This window comes from Sabethes cyaneus, chromosome 3 (genome assembly GCF_943734655.1).
Source record: "Sabethes cyaneus chromosome 3, idSabCyanKW18_F2, whole genome shotgun sequence".
NCBI lineage: Eukaryota > Metazoa > Arthropoda > Insecta > Diptera > Culicidae > Sabethes > Sabethes cyaneus.
The window spans coordinates 3,839,005-3,861,209 of NC_071355.1; the positions used below are offsets into that span (position 1 = coordinate 3,839,005).

Genomic DNA, 22,205 nt, shown 5'->3' on the forward strand with positions numbered 1-22,205 from the left:
GTCCAAGTCCAAGTCCAAGTCCAAGTCCAAGTCCAAGTCCAAGTCCAAGTCCAAGTCCAAGTCCAAATCCAAGTCCAAGTCCAAGTCCAAGTCCATGTCCATGTCCAAGTCCCAGTCCCAGTCCAAGACCCAGTCCAAGTCTAAGTTCAAGTCCAAGTCAAGGTCCAAGTCCAAATCCAAGACCCAGTCCAAGTTCAAGTCCAAGTCCAAGTCCAAGTCCAAGACCCAGTCCAAGTCCAAGTCAAAGACCAAGTTCAAATGCAATTCCCAGTCAGTTCAAGTCCAAATCCAAGATCCAGTCCAAGTTAAACTCCCATTCGAAGTCCAGGCATAAGTCCAAATCCAAGACCCAGTCCAAGTCCCAGTCTCAGTCCAAGACCCAGTTCAAAATCCAGACCGAGTCCAAGTCCAATTCCAAGTCCCAGTCCAAGTCTAAGTCCAAGTACAATTCCTAGTCCAAGTCCAAGTCAAGGTCCAAGTCCGAGTCCAAATCCAAGACCCAGTCCAAAACCAAATCCCAGTCCAAGTACAAGTCCTCAGGTATCAACATCTTTGGCTCGAGCAGCACGTTCCTCACAGTACAAGTCCTAGTCCAAGTCCAAGTCCAGATGCCATCCAAGTCTACGTCCAAGTTCAAGTCCCAGCCCAAGCCCAAGTCTAATTCAAAATCCATACAACCTTTTTGAGACATAAAATGCCAAGAAAAATCTTACAGATTACCAAAGCTTCTGTTCTTACTCGTTGTTACTGACAAATAACAGTTTCAAAACCATTCCAACAACATGGCACAACATGCCAAATTGCGACCGTCAAAGATTAATCGATAATTTCTCGAAATTGACATCTTCACCGACAGTTTCTTAATACCGGGGACCTACATTCAGTTTTGTTCAAACCAGCTGAAGCAAAAACGATAAAGCTTGATTTGTCAACAAATATGACATCATCCCGCAAACTCGTAAAAGCATCAAATAGCCACCGTTTGGCAGCCGAGTATCAAATGGTTTTATTTGTTTATTCACTGTATTTGTTGACAAAAAGTCTCTTCCTGTGAACGCATCCATTGAATCAGGCTTTGCTGATCGAATTTGCTGATAGTTGCTCCTGTAAACTCCTACAAAATTTTGTTCTTTAGCTTGTTTCCTAGTGGTTGCTGCATTTATTTTTGCATTTATCTGAGCAATTCTAATTAACGTACGTTCAACGAATCAATGAGCATTAGCATTAGAGAGCCGCACGGGCGGCTCAAGAACTTAGAAGCTCCATCGCCCAAACGGGGCTCACCGGAGGCGGCTACCTTAGCCGTTGGCGCATCGCCTGGCGCACTGTCCGTCATCATTGGTAGCCACCGCGCGCGGCAAGGCACGGCAGTAAACGTGACGCGACGCGACGCGACGCCATTGCGGGTGGGAGTAGGCGGGTAGGCGCACTGCAACCAACGCCACCAACAAACAACCGAGTCGGTCGATGTTTATTTTTAGATTGCTTTCTATGCGAGTTGACTCATAACTTCTAGCGTGTTGTTGTTCTGCGCGATCCTGTGTGTGTCCGCGTCCGGCTCCTCCTCTGAGATTGTTGGGCATCGATCCCGGCCGAGCCGACGGCCGACGGACCGGACCGACTAGGAGGGATCTAATTGCTGCGCTACGTTGTCTTCGTCTTCGCTGCGAGGAGAATTCCTCCGTTCGTTCGTTCCGCCATCTCCGATGGTATTGTTTATTCTACGGTGGAGGAATTAGAGATTAATCCACCGCCACCGCAGCACAGTCACCGGGACCAAGAAATCCGCACCTGCTTGCCATAAACAACGATGCTGGTTGCTGGCTGGGGCTGCTTAGGCGTAAACAATGTTGCCAAATTGAAAATTATGATGTGGTAATCAAGCACCAGAGTGCGGGGATTATGTCACTGCTCTCTCTCTCTCCCCTGCATGCTTGCATGCAGTGTGGTAACCGGACAAGAACTTGTCCCTTAATAAGGGGGGGGGGGGGTGCCTGAAGCGACCGGGGGTTGTTGTAGGGTGGTGAAAATCAATGATGTCACACTCACACGCGCTACATACCGTCGCGTCGTCGTCGTCGTCGTCGTCGTCGTATGCAAAATATGCCTTAGTGGAAGGTAAATTTTGCTTCAACTTCAAGCACATGAGTACAAGCACACAGAGGAACCACTAGAAACCAAGAAGGAGCCTATATGTCAAAGTGTTACCAGCCGGGAGCTGAATCACGTCACGAGTTCGCAGATCAACGTAGGCGCTGCTGTTGTCACGTGTGAAACCTCTGTTGTTCTGTGACTAATTTTTGTTACCAGAACCTAATTGCATGACTTTTTCAATTAAATTGTGAGCCACAGGGTTAGGTTAGGTTTACTCTCCGGGGGGTACGATGGATGATCAGTCGCATGTTTCAAAAATACGTGGCTCCAACGTCGCAAAACTGTTCGTTCCGAGGTTTTCTGTGCTTGATTATGCACAGCACACACAATACAAGCGGCCAGTTCGTTCGGTGGGTACTTTGCGGTCACACAAACACTGCCAAGTGGCAAGCGAGCGTGATAAGCATTCTGCTTCTTTTTTCACGCGGCTTGGATTTTCTCGTTCCGTTCCGTGTGCCGTGCAAGTCTGGGGGTTTTCGATTAGATATGAAGTGTTGTTACGACGGGTGTAATCCATATGGATGGTTGATGGTTGCTCGCATACCGCACCGGAGCAGCTAATCCCATACCAGCCAGTCAGTAGATAGGAAAACTGGCACGCGGTTCTAAACACACGTTGAAACGTAATAGAGCCCTACAGCAAGCTAGCAAGAGCCGCTACGGTTAACCGCATTTGTAAATTGTTAGCTTAAATTTGATTAAATTGGGCCGTGACTGGTTTCGCCTTCGGGCACGGCATCGCTTAACAAGAGAATGGGAAGTTTGCCTCCCCCCACCCCGGTCGGTTGAGGGGAAGGACACAGACGCAGCAACCGGAAAGTGAAATGCCGATTACCGTCATTATCACCATAGTGAAAACGATATATTCAATAAACAAAAACTAACACTAAGTAGGCAGCGCAGCAGCAACGGTACTCATACAGAGGAGCGCCGAACAACGATTTTTGTTCATGTGTGAGTGTTGGTATTGGTGATCGACGACGCTCACCAATATGTACATACCAATATGCGTCGATGGAACGGTTCGCGGTGAGGTAAGGGGTCCGATGATGGGTGAGGTGGACCCAACCGAAAATAGCTTGATGCTGCTGCTACTATTGAGCGTCGTCCGTCGTACGGTCCTATTGCAGAACGGGAGTAAACAACAATCTTCGCTAGTAAACTGATATAGTTATGTCTTTTCTATTAACATACTCTCCGTTCTGCTTGTTTCGTGTCACGTCGTTATCTACAGGCCCGTAGACATATTGTTGGCGTTTCCTTCAGAAATCGCCACTGCGGAGTTTTCATCAACGGCGGCGCCGTCATCGTCATCATCATCATCATCATCATCATCGTCAGCATTCTCGCCTGATAGTCGTCGACTGATAGAGACGGAGACGCTGCTGGCTTTGCATATGCGAGCATGAATAAGAGGACCGTTGCCATGTTTACATACTGCTGCTGCTGCTGCTACTGCTGTTGGTGTTGTCGGGTCGGGAGGATGATAACGGGCTGAACATGTATGGCGCTGCCTACTGAGTCGCTCGGCTTGCTGGTGCGGTTCAATGAAATTTTATCAAGCTTTAACCAATTCCGCTGGTTATGGCATGGCAGGCACGTTGCCTGCTGCCTAGTTTGCGTTGCGGTCGGTCGGTCGGTGTTTGTTTCCCATTGCTTATAAATCAGTGCGTCTTTCCCTTTCGTACGTACGTACGAACGTACCTACCGTCGTCGTCGTCGTCGTCGTTTTTTTTTCTTGGCTTGCTTGGTTCTGCCACGCAGTAAGACGGCGTTTTCGACACAGTTATTTGTGCCCGAATTTCTGACAGCTGCCAAATCGGTTAGTTGTTCAGTTAACTCCCGGTCCCCCGGCCCAGTAGCAGCCACACACTCATTGGATGGGTTGTGTTTAAGGCGATTCCAAACCTGCCAACTTATTACATCATGTGTCACCTTCGCAATTTCTGGTGTCACAGACAAACGGACGTTCAGCGTCACTGACAGGCCACACTTTGCGACTGTGAATGTCGGTCAATACGTGTCATTCATTCATTCAGTAGCTTAAAACATAAATCTTCTTTAAATTTGGTACCTCCGATTACCCAACAGTTATACAATTTTACAAATTAATTAATAAACTATCACATGTAGGAGATATAGTAGGCAAAGCGTAGAAGATTAGTATATATAAGAGTGACATTAACTGTAAAATAGATCATTAGTATTCGAACAGTTCACGAATAAACGTTGTCTTGAATATATGGCTACACATACTACTACAACTACATCATCAGGGTTATTCTCTCGAATTCAAAATAAGATTAGTCTACTCGGTTCCAAAAGTCGACGCAGCCTCGCTTGGAATTTGCTTCCGACGATGAACGCTTTACAGCGGGCGGTGACGAACTCCAATTTACCACACCTCGAACGAAGAATGAATTTGCGTAGATTGTCGTGTTATTGGCTGTGTTTTTAACAGATTCCTCAGGAAAACGCATAACCGATTAGCATAAAAGCATTGTAAACGGGACCCAAAGAGGTTCTGCTGAAGGTGACTCACATGGCCATAGCGACTCAATCCGTACACAAATCTCACGCAACTGGAACGAATGTGCAGAACATCGCCAAACAGGAAATGCGGATCAGGGATTTAAACAGCTTCAGTTTGATCTTCCAGTACAAGTCCAGGTGCTGACAAATCGTGCACTCCGGCTCTACGACGTCGACTTGCGATGAATAGAGCTTTACTGTTGGCTGGATTCACAAGAAGTTCATTTTGTCGTGACCAATCCGCATCTCGTTCCAGATCAGCATTCACCATTCTGACTAATTCGCACGAATAAGGGCCAAGCTTACCCACATAGAGCTGCTCGACATCGTCGGCATACATTTGAATAGAACAGTACTCTATCACCGTTGGCAGATCATTTATATGGCAGCAGAAAACTAGAGGGCCAAGCACTGAGCCTTGAGGAACGCCGGAAGACATTTCCATGCTACGTGATCACCACAAAAAACTGTATGCTGTCTTCCAAGCAGGTACAGGTTAGTATTTTCTCGGGGGATTACACGGCTGGCGGGGAACGGATCCTTAGCCACTTCTCGACGAATTCGGCGCAATCTTCCTCTTCCAGTCGGGTCTCCAGTCGGGTTATGCAAAACAGCGCAACTGGTCTACCCTAACGCGACAGTTGTCGGTAGAGTTTTGACCAAGGTTTAGCACACTATTTCAACAATAAACATTTTATACGAACAGAACTGTCTGTTCTCTGTGCTATAGCACAGTAAATCTGCAAGCACATACAACCACGCTCACACACCCATTCAGGCACAGGTAGTGAAGCGATGTAGTGTTCGTTTGAGAACCTCGAACGAAATCGTCTGAAATGACGTATTAGTTTTTTTTTCTTTTCATTTCCAACACTGCATCGAGCTGTACTGCTGTACACAACAAATATCATTCCATACACAACACATACCGAGACCGAGCCCTAATCGTGCTGGCCGGCGCTGTTGATTCTTCGAGCCAATGCTCAATTATTCGCTGCAATAAATAGATTGCCAGTGGTCTGGGTTTTCCTTCGATAAAACAGTACCTGTTCTGTTCTCCCCCCTGCCCGCCAGGAGCGGACCGGAGAGCCAGACGGGCACGACGGGCATGTCAAAATTTGCATGAACACACCACTTGTGTGCGCTACCTCGATGGGGCGTATCTCCAACTAGGTCATCCTCGCCGCTCGCTTGCCGCTGTCGATATGGTCGCTAATTAATAACTTTGCCCGATTTGCAACTGTGTTCTGGCGCTGGCGAACCATCAGCTTACTGACGTGCAAACACGTGCCACGTCTCAACTTTTGCGTCCTATCCGTGGTGCCTCTCTTAATAATCATGTTTGTTATTTACCAGTAGCACTGCAAACCAGAAGAGCTGCTTGCTGCAGCTCTCAGGGGAGAACACGTTTTCGGACTTGTAAGAAGTAAAAGCATAAAAAAATGAAACACATAATTACCGTTTTCATGATTTCCATAAAACGCAATCCGTAAGCGAATCTGGATATGGCTCTCGTTGGTTGGAGCGGATGTGTACGTATGTGTGTTTGTTTAAGTGCTGCGGGTTCCGTCTTCTGTCCGGACAGGTTTCGATTTGTTACTGCGTAGGCAAGTGCGAAAAAACTTTCCGATTGTGGCACGCTTAATCATTCAACATTCGATCACAGAGACACACAACAGACTACAGACAACATCGAAAAACTACTGTCAATTTCAATCAATTAGAAACAAGACAACACGTATTGCACTCTAAATCAAACTAGGCAACAACTCGCAGACACTGAAACAGATACTTAGTTTTTCTTTCTTTGGATTCTCACTGCTTCGCCAAGCAACCACATTAGTAACCCTATATGGCGTTGCTGTTAACCTCCAACAACGTAAAAGTATATGACACACTCTACACTACACGTAGCCTCTCGCTAACAAACAAAAAGTACGAACATGTCACTGCATACTTTCTTTTGACAGCTCCCGAACTGTTATCCAATTTTCTAAATATGGACGCTTCCAGTAGTCAGTATCCTGCCTGCAATTTTCGACAAACACTGGCTAAATTCCGCACTTAACTCACAAGTGACAAGTGTACGTGTCATAAACCACACGGTGTCTTTTTCTTCCTCTTTTCTCACTCTTGAACGGAACGTTGTTGGCAAGAATAGTAGCCGCAAAGGCAAAAAAAAATCACCACACGACGGCAGGGCCAACTGCGTCGCCTGCACACTGCACACCCCCTGCTAGGTTTCGATTACCCAACACTGTTACAAAGAATCCAGTTTTCCTGAGAACGAAAAACCACGTGGAACAACCTTTAACTGTAACGATGCGTAACACTTAAAAATTCTAACAACACTAACGGAAACTCATTAAAGCTTCAATTCACTGCTCGCGTCGAGCTTCTTCCCGAATCCGAAAAAAAACAGTTTTCTTCTTCTCACATATTGATTCCCCGTCGCCGCCCGCAGCCTGTTTCCTAACAACACGAACGGTTTGCGTCTTCGCCTACTACTGCTACTACCCCTACGGGGAGGGGGGACTCTCTCCACATAACACAAAAATTGGGTGGAGCGCACACGGCACACTCGGATCGTATCGCACACGATGGGATGCAATCGCACTCGAGTACGGTCGAAACTGAAATGAATTGAAAAATTTATGTTTACCATCAACTAGCTAGCGGAGCTAGCTGCTTTAGCTTCGCCGTTCGCCGTTCGCTGGCCGACGAAAAACCCAAAACGAATTCCTACATATGCAATGGCAAAAATAACGAATACCAGCGTCGCAAGAACCAACAACGACACAGCAGCAGACAGCAACCCACGGTGAGTTACACGGCCACAATGCGCTTGTGTGTGCGACCGTGAGTTCCGTCGCATCGCGTCGCGCCGCCGGCACGCACAGCTGATAGTTTTAGTAGCGCCCGCAAACAGGCCAGCCAGCCAGACGGACCGCAATCAGCTGTTACCATAGCGACCGCCTTGTTTACATCCTCCCGATCCACCCCCTATCGTATGTGAACAGCAGACAGCACACGATGAACGGTTTGCGAAGTATTGTTCTCTCTGTAGTGGTTACGGCGACGCGCAGCGTCGCGCGAGGAAGTAAACAAAACTTATTTTGCCTGTAACCGTACACGTTCAGCGGTACAGTATCAGATTATTTGCAGCATAGCATACTGCCAGGTGTGTGTGTTTGTGCGTTGGTAGGTGTGAAAGCACATGACACCTGTGCACCGACCGACCGACGCGGTGACGACGACGACGACGAAAGCGACATAGCAGCACCGGGAGCAGAGCGGTATGATATGACCTCGAAAATTTCCCCGATGAAAGCTTTTCCACCACTAACTAACTACAGCGAGCAGTGTAAACAAACCGCGTTTTGTTTACCTTAGTTACGAAACACAAATCGCTCCGCAGGGAATAGATTAATGACAAAACGGTGGAGCCTTATGCTCACACTTGTAGGCTAAGCTTGGACTTAGCTTAGGTGTGCGTCGTGATGCATCTTCGACGGTACGACGTTTCACAGCTGCCACCACCCGTACCCGATATGCAATAGCTTACCGATGGGTGAATTTTCTCCTTCACCACTCATCCACTCCCAGTGAAGATGCTCAAGCTCAACTTGCAAAACCGACCCCTATGATATTGATAGGTGATGTCCGCAGCGTTGCCAGACTTTGCTGAGGAAAAATCCGTAGTTTTATCACCGGAGAAAGGGTCTCAACACTTTCGTTTCAAAAACCATGAAGAAGCGAATTTCAACGACAAGGTCGTCAGAGTCTATTAATTTATGACAGTCAGTATGGCACCGTATATCACCCTTCCCTTCCCTTCTTCAGTGCACCAACATGCTCGCATAGACTCGGGAAACCATCACAAAAATATAAAATTTGTATTTTAACTAACCTGCTAGCCGTAATAAGATCTTGCAACTCGAAGCACTAAACATTGCATTCTATAAGTTCTATTACTTTTTCGGTCATTAATTACACTAAATACTGAAATTAGTGACCAATTAATATTCATCACTATATTTTCACTTTTTCGCCGTCGGTTTTTTATTAATTTTTTTAGCCGTTTCAGTTGTCAAATCACTCGCGAAACTTAACTTGAGGCACAAAAAACTTTAATTTACCACTCGAACAGTTATTTAGAGCGATATTACAATCATTTTGCCCAAATTGTCCAACTGAATTGATAAGAAAAATTTCACTTAGTTTCAATTGGAATTCCGAATCCGTGACCGTCGTTGTTGTACGTTGTCAAGGGAACGTGCGTTTATATGGAGTGATGCCAACGTAAACATTTGAGCATGAAATTGACCAATTATTTTCGCTATTAAATTAAATGTCGTAGAGTGTCGATAATATACTTATAAAATTCACTGATAATAAAGATCACCGTAAACAACATTTTAGGTGATAGAATTACTGTCGGATCTAGTTCAACAGCAAAAATAGATACGCGATTCTATGTTTCATAATTGTTCATAAAAGATTATTACCTACTACTAGCAACTCTATTCTCAACAAAACGATAATGGCAACAAGTACTGAAAGCAGTAAAAAAGCAACTGGACTCTGACGACCTTCGCCTTAAACAAATTTTAGTTTAACTTTAAATAGAAATTCATTTGCAAGTTTGCTAGTATTGTGTTTTTTTTTTGCTGAAAAAAAAAGGTTCTAGAGTTTCTTTTAACACAGACGAACTCCGCTTCTTTCCGTCTAAATGTGTGATCATTTTTTATCACAAAAGGGGCCATCCATATACCACGAGGACAATCAATATCAAATGCAGCTCAACACAAAAAGGACATCCACGGGCAATGCGATTCCAAAAAAAGTCGTCTTCAGAAAGATTTAAGAACCACGTCGGAAATGTCTGGTGTTTTGTTGAAGTAAACAGCCAAGCTGAGGCACTCTGGATACTCTTGACGGAGATGAATCGTCAAGCGAAAGTCACGCTGAAACAGGCTTTCTTGTAGTCGATAATATTTCGCAACAGACAAGATCGCTATGGACAGAACCCACCCGATGACCCACTTTATTGACAAGTCCATTAGTGACTCATACCTCAGTGGTAACGGGAACACACTCTTAGCGTTGGGTCAACGAATTCGATGGTAACGGTGGGCCTCAGCGGACGTGAGGACCAATCTAGGTACAACTTAGATAAAGCTCGGGATTAAACGTAGGGATCCTAGGAGGGTCCTAGGTGGACTGCTGTATGTTGATTTTCATCTGGCTTTCTCTGGCTACCTTTTTCCAACGACCTATGACCTGTTTCGTGACAGGAACTCTGCTCTCTTATTTTTCAGCCATTGGCCTATTTTCGCTATGATCACTCGGTATTATCTTCGATACAATTTTCCGCCGCTGGTGGTCGGTGGGTAAAAACTATCCCATATGACTGCATGCGTCGTCGGGAGTTTGGAAACATGTTTCAATAGGGTCATGCCACCATTTTCTTGACATTTCCTCTAACATTTTACTCGCGCGATAATCTCACAACTCACATCTCACACTCAACAGGCGAAGAAACCCAAGGAACAAGCATAGCATAATGGAATTTGGAATTCGCATAATGGAAAGTTAGAGCAAAGCTTACCGTACAGAAGAAACTATAATGAGACAATATAAACTATATAATGAGAACTATAATAAACAAATTGTCATGTGTTCCTCTCATTAAAGTAAAAACACGCTCTCCCTTAACTACTCTACTGTAACTGAAGTTAAGCGAATCTGATAACCTAGGAACACTCCACAATACTGAAATTTTCCGAAACTAATTTTCATGGTGATCGGTTGGTCATGATTATGAACGGATCGAACTGATCCGAAACTGAGTTCTCGAGGTTGTTGATATCGATAGTTCGGATTCTGATGGCCACATAATCAAACATGTTCTGAAATCGTACGAGAGATCAAAATAGAATGATCCCATTGTGTATCTATCTCGGTTGATCCAGATCCTACACCTTACCATTAATGAATCCTCGGTCTCCAGAAACAGCAAGTATCATAATGAATTTCACCAGAAAATGCACGCTGAGAATGACCTGCTACCTGCAGGCATCATTTTAATGGTCCGAGATAAACCACAGGTAACATACGGGCGACCAAATTATACTGCGCTCTGCTTAATAAAGTATTGTTTGCTCTTTATCAAATGTCAATATAGAAATGTAAATGAAAACAGGATAGTAATACAAATTAATACAAATCGAAAGGAAATTATATCGAAACTTAAACTTAAAACAAGCTTCAGATAAAATTAAATTTAAAATGAGCAAAAATCATAATTTTTGTTCCAATTGTGGTTCAGGTATACAGGGTGTCTACTACCTGAAAAAACCGGAAAACCGGGAATCCTCAGAGATTTTTATTTACGCTGGTAAAACCTGGAATTCTCAGAGAATTTCATCCAACCTCAGGGAACTCTTAAAATCTATCACAATGTTTTCCTCACGGCACTGTACAGTACAGCATTGGTAAGCGATGAAAGTGCGAAACGCTCTACGCTTAACCAACTTTGTTTATTAATGTTTCGCACTCCGCTTGTGCGGGAAAAATAGTAGATAAGGAACTGACACGCGGAGTGTAATGTGCCGGTCAGCATAATAGGAGAAAGTGATTCTCGCGTGGAGACTCGCCTAGGGAAATAGAGTAGGTGGGGAAAAATATAGATAATCTCCAATAATTTGGATGAATTGTAGTATTAATGGTAAGAGGTATGGCTCTGTTGATCACCAGAACGTAATCTTAAGCTCCTATAAAAACTGTAAAATTGCTTTGGCTAATTTAGTTCGAAAACAGACGCTGATGAAACCTACAAGTCGTAGGCGAAATACGTATCTGTCACGAGTTAATATACATGGTAGAATTTAATTGGAAAGTTTTCTTTTTTAGTTCATTTCAAGCCGTAACAATCGAAAGAGAGGAACACCAAATAGTACTTCTCAATGTTACTTAGGTTCTTTTTAAAAGTAGGCGATGGTAACGAAGAACGTCACGCCGGCGATGCCGCCGCCGCCGCCGAATCAAAATGATTCATACGCCGCCGCCGCCGATTATCCGACCGGCGCACAGCACTAAGAAGAATTAGACTGGATAACATGCCTATTACAAAGACCTTTTACGTAAGGTTTCTCCTTTTTTCTAATAATTACCGAATAAATCAAGTTGAAAACAGAATTTAGTACCACACATTTAAGTTTGTTGAGTTTTTATAAGAAAAAAAAATGTCCACGTTGAAAATTGGCATTTTTCTGACCACGTGATATCTGAATGGCCCCTTAAATGTATTCACAAAGTTTTATCGGCGTTGTTGTTGATATTTCATGTATGTTTTTCCGTCTTTCATCTTTAATTTTTCTTCGTGTTCGTTGGTTCGTTCTTTTCGATATCTGCCTTTGTGCCCTCTTTACTTTGTTTCTTTTTTGTCTCTTTCCAGCGATTTGTTGTTTTTCTTGCGTTTTTGGTTGCCTATCAAGAGCAAGAGTCTTTTCGTTCTCATTTGTGGTTTGTATTAGTATTCATTGTCGCTGTTTTACTGACGTTCAATCGTCTTTTCTGCATCTATTCCAAGTCGTTTTTTATTATCGCTCTTGATTTCTTTTGTCACTTTTTTTGGTGTTTCTTCGGCGTCTTTTCCTCGTATATTTTTGTCATCTTTCGCATTTTATTTTTTACTCCTTTTTTTGACGCTTATATTTCACATTTTTTAAACGTATTTTTGACTGAAGTTTTTGGAGCGTCTTAGTAGAATACGAAACCTAAAAATAAAAAATAAGAAAACTTATCCAATTTCGAAAACGAAAACAGACACTGAGGAAGCCTGCAAGTCGTAGGCGAAATACGTATCTGTCGTGAATAAAATACACATAGTAGAATTAAATTGGATAAGTTTTCTTATTTTTTAAACGTATTTTTGTTATATTTTTTGTTTTTTTTTGCGTTTTATGTGTCACTAGCTGATCCGACAAACTGCGTATTGCCAAAAATGAAACTCCGGAGCGAACAAGTCGGACATGGTGAAGCTCTTCGTATCCCCTGAATAGAGCCAATCAGGCATTCACAACATCCTCTACCGCGAAAAAGGCGAAAGCGTTGAACGAAAGCCTAGTTCCAGCCGCCCGACAGTGTTGCGCGACCATAACATGTAGCAGAACTGAAGTTGAAGACAGAGAGTAAGGTGGTCTCAACGTTCCGCGCCTTGGACCGGGAGGTCGAAGCCACCTGCTAAACGGTGAAGAAGTGCTTGGCCAAAATAGATGTTTATGCAGAAGCCTCAGTCAAGGCTGGCTATATCTAACTGGCAGACAATCGCCCAGAGAACGACCGAACCAGGCCTTGGCCCATCATGCCAATAGATCCCTAGTAACAATTTTAGTTTTGTTGCACTTTTATTGTGGTTTTTATGACCAATTTTAGTCGTAAATACCACCATAAGACTAAAATAAAACACATACTGTTACTTGGAATCACTTGGGGAGCTGAGCCAGCTGAAGATAAACGTTGTGCCGTCGATCACCTACTCTCTCAACGTCCTCCAACTGCAACAAATAGAAAATTTTCGGGCGCAGCTTAAATGGAGCATTTACTATAATCAATAATTTTGTGACCAAAGCGGAGGAAAAGCTGATCGTCGAGGCCATGAAAGAGTTGAATAACATGCCGAGTCCACCTGGCAGGGCGTAGAAACTTTTTAATTGAAACCCTAAAAACGATGGATTGAAGGAAAATTTGTTTCATTGAGCTATCTTTTGTATTTTTTTCATCGCCATCCGAAATTAGTTCACTTTTTCAAAACATATGTTAAACGCAGCAAAGTATTGGATACGGAGCGAATACGAAATAATGATAAACTTGGAAGGAACACTGATTTTGGGAACGTAAGGGCGTCAAATCGGATTTCCACCAAGGGCGCCACAATGTCACGCTACGGCTCTGACTATAGGTAGTTTCTGGTGGTCTTGTTATCGACTAATGGTTTATGGAAGAGTCTAAAATTTCTCAAATTTGATTAGTGTTTAAGTTACGCAAAAATTTCTGTTTCATTTGTATGAGAGTCTGCCCCCACAGACCCTACTGGGGTGCGGGATCTCCAACCATCATAAAATAAATTCATGCCTCTAGAATCCCCCGCATGCCAAATTTGGTTCCATTTGCTTGCTTAGTTCTCAAATTATGAGGAAATCGGTATTTCATTTGTATGGGAGCCCCTCCTCTTAAAAGAGGGAGGGGTCATAATTCCCCTCCTAAAGAGGTTAAGGGTCTCAATTCACTATAGACAAAAATCCTGCCTCCAAAAACACCCACATGCCTTTGATTCCATTCGCTCGATTAGTTCTCTAGTTATGCAGAAATTTGTGTTTCATTCGTATAGCAGCCCCCCTCTTAGTGGAGGGAGGGGTCTCTAAGCATCATAAAAACCTTCCTCTGCCCCAAAAACCCCTACATACAAATTTTCACGCCGGTCGGTTCAGTAGTTTTCGATTCTATAAGGAACATACGGGCAGACAGTCAGAAATCCATTTTTATATATAAGATTTTGTTTGTTTACAAGACAACAAAAATGTAATACTTCGGATTCGTTGTCTTTTTGACATCTGTTTTTGGCATTTTTTGTTGCTGTTTCTTTATTACTGTCCTCTCGTCGTTCTTTCTTAATCTTTATATCGTCTTTTTAATCGTTTTTGTCTCTTTACCGTTTTTACCGTCTTTTATCGTGTCTTCATCGCCTTTGTTGCATCCATTTACAGACATATCGTCATTTTTTATTGTCTTTTTTGCATTTTTAGCTGCTGTTCTGGTGTTTTTTCGGCGTCTTTTCTTCTACTCGTCATCTTTTTTTCGTCATTTTTCGCCTCCTCTTCGTAATCTTTTCATCAGCTTATTGCTGCCTTTTCGATACCTTTTCATCGTTTTTTTGTTATGTCTTCGTAAGTCGTCTTTTCGTCATCTCTCTGCCATATTTCTGTCGGCATTTCAAAATCTTTTTGCCATTATTTCGACGTACTCGTCATTTTATGACTTCTTCTTTTGGCAGTTTTTGTTGTTTCTTTTTTGTTTCGACGCCTTTTTCACACTTTCAAACGTGCCGTGTTTTTGTTTTTTTTTTTTGCAAGTTTTTGGTCATGTTTTGTCGCAATTTGGATTTCAACGCATTTTCGCCATCTTTTTGACATCTTTCTGTAGTATTTTTTGTTTTTCGTCGTATTTCGCGTATTCTTTACATAGTTTCTTTTCAGCGATTTTTCATCATATTTGATCGCTTTTTTTGTAGTCTTACGTCCTTTCCAATGGCCTTTTCACCAGTTTGTCATCACCTTTTCGCCAAGCTTTCGTTGTCTTTTTACTGTTTACGAAAAGGCGCGTCGTATTTTTATCGCCTATTTCTTGTCTTTTTGTCCTAATTTGAATTTCGTCATTTTATTGCTGCATTTGCTTTGTATTCGTCGGCTTTTTGTCATCTCTTTTTCGTATCTTTGTTATGCTTTCTTCGTATTTTCGTGTTATTTCCGACCGATTATCACCGTCTTTCATTGTTTTTCGGTCAACTTTTTATCGTATTTGCACTATCCGCACTATGCACTATACTGGATAAATCCGTAGCTCTGGCACGACTGGCTGATGTGCTCTGCTGCAGCATGTAAGAACGAATAACGATGACGTGACGCGTTCGCAACTTGGCGGAAGCGGAAAAGCTTGTGGGCCCTGAGTGTGAACAGCGCACTTGAGCCGGGATTGAAAGCGAACGAAATTTTGTGTGTCGAGCTTAAATGGGTACTTAATGAAGAGGTTTTTTATTGTTGCATTCTGCATTCTCGCGTTGATTTTCTTCTATTCAACAAAGTATGGATGGGTTGTTAGTGTGATATGTAAATAAACGCCTCTAGAATTGACTTGAAAAGTAAAGAAGCCCAAGGTCGGTTGTGTCAAGCGATTCCAGTTGTAATGACGACCATAAAAACTGCTAAAAACTGCTTTCGTCATTCATCTCTTAGCCGTGATACTGTAAAACCGTGCAAATCGAAACTGCTGAGTCACTCGCTGGACACCTCTCAACCAGTCCCCATGCGATCGCCTGATGCCTTACGAAATTGAACCGAATTCGAAACTTTTATCGAACGAATGCAATCTATCTATCTGCTAGCTTCGGAACGGCCATATTGGATTTTTCCCATGACTGCTTGCTAAGCGTGCTGCCCCATCGCACTTACTCATACTTATTACTGGACTATTCAGTGGAGATGATTAATTTACTCATTGATTCTGAATTTAATTTATTCATCGGTTAACCGTGGGTTAACAGCTAGTGGCTAGTACTGGATAATTATTTCCAATTTTCTGTTTGTTCAACTTAACTAAGCTACTGGTGAGTTGGGAGTTCGAAAAGCAATCTTTAGAGCATCTTTTAACAGCACCATATAAATTGTGGCAATACGAAGTTTGTCGGGTCAGCTAGTACAAAACGAAACCACTATTTTTGACCCGGGAATGTCCAAAATAAGACATTCTATCTCGGCAATCTCATTGGTACGGTTACCTACCCGATCGTCGCTATCGATATTTGAGGTTGCTTTTTGCGCTGTGAACTATCATTATCAGTAAAATATTACATGCAAATGTCTAATTTATCGTCTCTTTTGCATGCTGAAAAGGTCATTTTGCGTCGAAACCGCTAAAAATTTTGGCTGAGCTGGAATAGTAGGTAATTAAACTCAGCTAAACAAGTTGAAAACATTTTCGATTTATGTTTCGGGAGAAAAAACCTCATAGGTCAAAGGATAAGTCACAAGACACGACACTAGCTAGCTCGCTAGGGTCTAGAGCGTCCTATAAATCTGTTCGCAGTCTGTGCCGCCAACCGCCAACTGAGTAGGCTGGTTGGCCGGCCGGCAGGCAGGCAGGCAGACAGACAGTGCGGAAAAGAAGTTTTCTGAACCCTTCCCGACAGTTTTCCCCCGCTGCCACTGCACTGCACTGGCGGCTGCTGCTCTAGGCTGGGTCGTAAAACCGCTTCCAACCTACGCACCCACGTTTTCTGTTTTGGCATATTCTTTCGTTCTTTCGGTTTTCTGGTTGATGCTACTCTCGGGCGGGGAAGGGTGTCTCTTCCGAAGTCAACGAATGGTGCTGATTAAAAGAAAACATTAAAAAGGTTTAAACTTTAGCAGTCATCATCATCGTCAACATGACTCCGAAAGGTGATTGAGGTCTGATGACTTCATAAGGGCTTCTTCTGACGCAAGGGACCCCCCCTGCGTATGGAGCAACGACAGTGTACGATACTTGTTTATATGCACAGAGCATCTTTATTCTCATCCGCCCACCAAATTTTTCAGCAGCAGCGCTGCTGCAACGAGAAAATTCTGCTCTTGTTTGTTTGACGATTCCAGTGTATAAATATTTGCACGGATTTGCTCGCCTGGAAATTCATCTTCCACATTAAAAGAGAATTAAAATTAGGTTTAGGAAAAATACAATACCTACTCCACTCGAAAAGAAAATAGAACGATTGAAAACTTTTGAAAACGGAGCTAGAGCGTCACAACCGGCAGACTTTTTCCGATGTTGAAAGCAATTAGTAAAATTAATGTACTATTTCTCAATAATCGTTAATTTTAAGCACCAGAGCTGCAGCAACTTTCCCTGTCGTTCGCGCTCCCACGCAGCATAAAATATATGTCAAAAGTTGTGATGCTCCCAAAACTGTCCGCCAGGCCAGTCTGTGGCATCGCCGGAACCCTATTGCATTCATCGGCCGGGCGGCGTGAATACCACGTGGCGTGGGACCGAGCACCAAGCATCAAGCGGTTGGCAGTCATTTATTTTTTTGTTATGTTCACTGTTGTTTGTTAATTACTGGGCTAAGGTGTTGGCAGCCAAAATGTCAAAGTCGAAGTCGGTCTAATTAAAATCATAACTGCTGGCTCTGCTGCGAGGGATACCGTCCGTAGGGTGGAGCATCTGTTTTTATTAGGTTTCGGAAGAGAAGAGTGTCAAGATATAGAATTCGATGGCAAGTAGGCGCCTCACGGCGCCCATCTACCACTTTGCCAAGGTAGGTTGCCATTGGCAACAAAATAAACTTTCCTTCTGTATCGGTCTAGTTTGGCGAGAATCTTATTAAAAGATTTTCGTTTATTTAAAGAAATATTGGTTCCAATAATATTCTAATAAAGCAAAAAAAGGGGTAATTTGAAGGCATCACTCAAAATAAAGGCGGACATCGAACTGGAAAACGCCAATTATTTAGCAAATCCACAATGCAATCACGGCAGCATATAAACAAATTGAACAAACGACGCAGCGGACAGCCGAACGGACGGACGGACGAACCGGACGGCCGTAACTGCACAGTTACCGGTCGATTAAATTGTTGAAATTGCGGACAGGCTTCAGCCGACCAGCCGATCCATCATCCCGGGGCGGAGAAGAATGCTAACCACTTAGTATTTTAAGTGCGTCGCATGCACGCACGCCGCTCTGCCCCGGGCTGTTGCGGCACGTAGGCGGACGCGCGCTGCTCTACTACCTAGGAGTAGGAGATGACACTTTCACAGCTGAACTGCTTTTTCTAAAATTAAAACCAACATTTTAATCTTATGCTACACATCTCGCATTCTCGCGCACAGTTTAAACCGAAATTCGTCGCATCGCATCGGCTTTTGGTCCGCGGTCTGGTACGACCGGCGGTACCGGGGATCGGGGAGTCTTTGCACCCATTGCTCAATGGCCCGAGCAGCCAGCCAGCGCCCGAGACAACCCATCGACGGACGACGTTCGAATGTAGCTTCTCTCTGTGCCGGCCGGCCGGGAGAACCCATTAAGACGGCACACGGTTGTGCACTGGGAAATGAAAAAGGTGGTTGCACTGCCGGTCAGGCTGTGTACGGTACGGGAAATGGCCGCCAGCAGTAGTGGGACCAAATTCGGCCAACTAGAAAACAGCCTGCAAACAATCAATCATTTCAAACGGACGGCTGTGTAGACAAATTCTTCAGCACCATTCCTTATGTCTTGGGAGAAAATGGCCCCACAAAGGCGGAAGGCGGGGGCACATGGCCCCACCGCACCGGGGGAAACGCATCGCAGTCAAATTGAGCCGGCCGGTGAAATTAATTTGGCACGTATCAGTTGCAAACTCATTCGCGACATTTTTGCCTCGGCTCTCTGTGTCTAAATGTGTCGATTTATTAGAGGAAATCATCCGTCGGTTGGGCTGCTGCTGTTAAATTTTTCGGCATTCTTTTATGCCACGGATTCCTTTCCCAAGCCGCAGCGGTCGAAATAGTCTCTCTCAATGAATTCTTCTTCATCAAGGTGGTTTCGAAATCACAACGATTTTCTTCAATCTGTCATTTTATCTTTTACTTTTTCCGTTTTTCGTGCCTTTTAATTATTTTTGTTTTTCTATTCAGCTCAACCAGTAATGGCCATGTCTTCCTTGCTGGGTGAAAATAATTTTTCCTCTGGCAGGAACGACGGAGTTTTAATGGGCATTGGTAATTTATGACCGCTGAAGCAATTTAATTCTTCCGCTAAGTCGCAAGAGCCTGTGAGTCAGATCACACGACTATGTCACAATGTCTAAACCAGTTGGATTTCCAAATAAGTTAACAAAATTTAAGCTTACTCTAAGCTAATCATGTTACCATAGAGGAAGCTAAACCCCGCAGTTTGTCTTTAAATTTTCAATTGATAAATTGTCTTTTTTTTTTTGAGAGAATTAACAATCTTGCTGTACAGGAAAATATTCATTTGTTAATACAAAAAATTGAAAATTCCAAGCCAATCACTGTTACGAAGTATTGCTTCCCCGTCATTGGAGACAAAAAGCAATATGTAATTCAAGAATCGTGACTTGATCGATATAAAAAGTACAGAGATTTTATGACTTATGATTAACGACAAGGTCGTCAGAGTACATTTATGGCAGTCAGTGTGGCACCGAATATCACCCTTCCCTTCCCTTCTTCAGTGTACCAACATGCCCAAACTCGGGAAACCACCACAAAAAAATAAAATCAGTTCAACTAACGTGCTAGCCCTAATAAGATCTCGCAACTTAAAGCACTTAACATTGCATTCTATAGGTTATATTACTTTTTGAGGCATAAATTACACTAAATATTGAGATTTCTGCCCAATTAAAACTCATCACTATATTTTCACTTTTTCACCGTCGATTTTCATTAATTTTTTTCGGCCGTTCCATTCGTCACATCACTCGCGAAACTTAACTTGAGACACAGAAAACTTAAATTTACCACCCGAACAGTTATTTAGCAAGATATTATAATGATTTTGCCCAAACTGTTCACTTGAATTGATAGGAAAACCCTCACTTCGTTTCGATTGCAATTTTGAATCCGCGACCGTCGTTGTTGTATACGTTGCCAAGGGAACGGACGTTTATATGGAGTGATGCCAACGTAAACATTTGAGCATGAAATTGACCAATTATTTTCGCTATTAAATTAAGAGTCGGAGTGCGTCGATAATATACTTATAAAATTCACTGATAATAAAATTCACCGTAAACAACATTTTATGTGATAGAATTACTGTCGGATCTAGTTCAACAGCAAAAATAGATACGAGATTCTACGTTTCATAATTGTTCATAACAGATTATTACCTATTACTTGCAACTCTATTCTCAACCAACCGATAGTGGCAACAAGTACTGAAATCAGTAAAAAGCAACTGGACTGTGGTGACCTTCACCTTAACAATCAGTTATTTGAATTTATCATTCCCCGAATCGTTCCCCTCGCTTTAGAATGAATTTTATTAGAAAGAATATTCTCGCTCCATCTATCGCTAAGTTATCGTTAAGTGATCGAAGTAATCCGTAGCCGTTAATGGACGTCTAAAATTTTCACTTTTGATTTTTTCTAGTTTATATTTTCAAGTGGTTTTCAGCAACAAAATACATTACGGGTCATCATTCCACGTCAAGTTTTTGTACAAACCTCTTATTTTCTTTTGTTTATATCTCTGAAAATACTAAGTTTAGAAAGACAGTTTTATCATATTTCCAAAGGAAATTGCCCAAGGAGTACAATTTGATTTTGAAAATTCCTACTCCATCGTACCTCCATTTTTACCTAAGAATCACTCAAAACCACGAAGTATTCTTTGCCGATTCCATATCTATTATGTTTTTGGCTCCCTTTTGCCGCTTTTCTCTACAGTATTACTCTTTTCTTTAGTCTGTTTTTTCTACTTTTCTCTTCTCTTTTTTTGTATCCCATTTTATCCGTTTCCAACGTTTTCTCGTCTTTCCCTTTCTTTTTCGGTTTTGTTTTTTCTCCCTCGCGCAGATCTTCTTTCACCTTTGGCTTCCTTTGTTTTTTGTTCCATTTTACCTTTCTTGTCTCGTTTTCCGTCGTTTTCTTTGCATTTTTCTGTCCTTTATTTGTCTTTCCTCTATCTGTCTCGTTTTCTCTCCTTTGCTTGTTCCACTTTCACCTTTTTCTGCCCTAATTTTCATCTTTTTTGTTCAGCAATTTGTGTTTTTTCTTCCATTTCCATGCCCGTTTTTCCATTTTTCCAAACCCATCTTGTGTTCTCGACTCCGTTAACTCTTTTTCTATTTTTTGTTTTGGTCTGTTCCGTTTTTTACTCTTATTACCCGGTTTTCTGTTCTTGTTCCTAAATGTTCTTGCTCCGGAATTTTCTCCTTCTTCCTTTTTTTTGTGACCCATTTTTCTCTTTTTTAATTCGATTTTTCCCGGTTTTTGTCCAGTTTGGCCATACTTTCTGCTTGATTTATTAATCGCTTTTCCTGATTTTCTCTCATTTTTTCATCGTTTCTGCTCCGTTCTCCCTCGTTTTCTGTCCAGCCTCTTCTTTTTTGACTCGTTTTCCCTTTTTTTCTATGGTTTTCTTCTTTTGCACTTTTTTCCCTTTCTATGTCCCATTTTATCTTCCATTGCATCACGATTTTTCTAGCTTTTATATTTTTTTCATGGCAGCATTTTTCCTCATTTTCTATCCCGTTTGCCCAGTTTTGTCAAGTTTCCCCCTGTACTCTTTTCCGTTTTTTTTCGGAGCAGCGAAAGACGGCCTACCTCTAGATCCGTCGGTAATCCATTTGAGAATATGCTAAGAAAATTTACTTACGTTTTCATAACAAACTGTTTACTCTACGCTGTTTAATTCATGAGATATGAATTTTTCAGTGGCTCAGCGATTTATTGTTATTTTTTATTGTCTCTTGCTGCGTTTTCGGTTGCTCTTGGTTGGGTCTTTTTGTCCTCAGTTGTAGTCTGAAAGTCGTTTTGCATCTAGTTTTAACATCATCACCTTTTTGTCGTTTTTAACATTCTTTTCCATTTCTCCGGCATTTTTTCGGTGTCTTTTCACCTTTTTTTGTCGTCTTTCGTCTTTCTTTTGCATCAGCTTTTCACCTATTTATCATCATCACCTAGTTTTAGCACCTTTATTTTGTCATCGTCATTATGTTTTTTGTTTGATTTTTTCTTTTCGTTTTTGTC

At 42.5% G+C, this 22,205-nt stretch overlaps 1 protein-coding gene across 5 annotated transcripts in view; it reads right to left on the reverse strand.

Moving 5' to 3' along the window:
* Positions 1–22,205, reverse strand: part of LOC128743373 (uncharacterized) — a 146,225-nt gene that overhangs the window by 57,397 nt on the left and 66,623 nt on the right. For 4 of the 5 annotated variants that reach the window (XM_053839934.1, XM_053839933.1, XM_053839932.1 and 1 more), the window contains exon 1: positions 6,146–7,300. The exons of the other annotated variant lie outside the window; for it this stretch is intronic. The gene's annotated coding sequence lies outside the window, so the exon portion shown is untranslated. Of the gene's footprint in view, positions 1–6,145; positions 7,301–22,205 lie in introns of those variants that run through there. 5 annotated transcript variants of the gene reach the window in all.